We start from the raw sequence: 1,109 nt of genomic DNA on the forward strand, positions 1-1,109 counted from the left end.
AGGCTGGCCTTGAACTCACAACAATCCTCCTGCCTCAGCCTCCCGAGTGCTGGGATTACAGGCGTGCACTGCCATGCCTGTTGAGACTCTCTTAAAGAGACCAAAAAAAAAAAAAGAGGGAAAAAAAGCCACTAGAACTGGGTGTGGCTCAGTGGCAGAGGCTTACATGAGGCCCTGGGTTCCTTCCCAAAATTAAAAAAGAAAAAGAAAAAAAGGACAGCGTGTTGACACATCCCTTTGAATCCCAAAATTTGGGAGACTGAGGCAGGAGAAACCTCTGTAGTGAATTCAAGCCCAGCCTAAGCTATATTGCTAGAACCTGTCTCCAAAAGCTAAAAAATAAAAAGAAAAAAGAAAGAAAATAAAAGAAAACAAAGCAAAACAAAAAGAAGACCTCTAAGTATTGCCAAATGTCCCTTAGGGCCAAAATCACCTCTGATTGAGAACTCCCTCTTAGAACAACCTGTTAAACTGTCATTTATTTTAATTGAGTGAGTGTGCATGTGTGTATACACAAATATTTTACTTGGCAGTCTTTTTGTGTGTGTGTGCTGGGAATTGGACCAACAGCCTCACACATACCAAGCATGTGTTCTACAGATCTTGCAATAAAAATACAGAAACTTGACAGAACTCTCCAGTTTAATCAGCCAATGAATTTAGCCCAGGACTTTTGTGAGAGGAGGATCAGAGATGAGCCTGCTCACACACGCTGGGTAACTCCCGCCCTTGGGAGGCTGAGCCTGGAGGGGCAGGAGTTCAAGGCCTGCCTGGACCACGGAGCAAGACCCCCATCTCAAATTACAACAACAAAATCCCAAAATCTGAAACCAACCAAACATAAAGCTTAGCCAAGGTGGCAGACATTGTGCCCCCTCACGGTAGCTCCTGTGCAGTGCCTGGCACACAGCAGGTGGGACATTAATAGGAAAACAAACCCAAGAAGTTTCTTTTGTATTATCGATGATTGATTGATTTTTTGAGACCGGGTCTCGCTGTGTGGTTGAGGCTGGTCTTGAACTCACGGCGATCCTCTTGCCTCAGCTTCCCCAGTGCTGAGAGAATGGGCGTGCCCCACCATGCTGGGTGAAACATAATTTTAATTTTTT

General features: G+C 44.8%; 1 protein-coding gene across 1 annotated transcript in view; it reads left to right on the forward strand.

Annotated features, from left to right (window-relative positions):
• Positions 1-1,109, forward strand: part of Kank3 (KN motif and ankyrin repeat domains 3) — a gene marked incomplete at its 5' end in the record, with an annotated part of 17,308 nt that overhangs the window by 1,188 nt on the left and 15,011 nt on the right.

The sequence above is a fragment of the Chinchilla lanigera genome, unplaced genomic scaffold (genome assembly GCF_000276665.1).
Source record: "Chinchilla lanigera isolate Chin_1 unplaced genomic scaffold, ChiLan1.0 scaffold00162, whole genome shotgun sequence".
In the NCBI taxonomy this organism is placed as follows: Eukaryota; Metazoa; Chordata; class Mammalia; order Rodentia; family Chinchillidae; genus Chinchilla; species Chinchilla lanigera.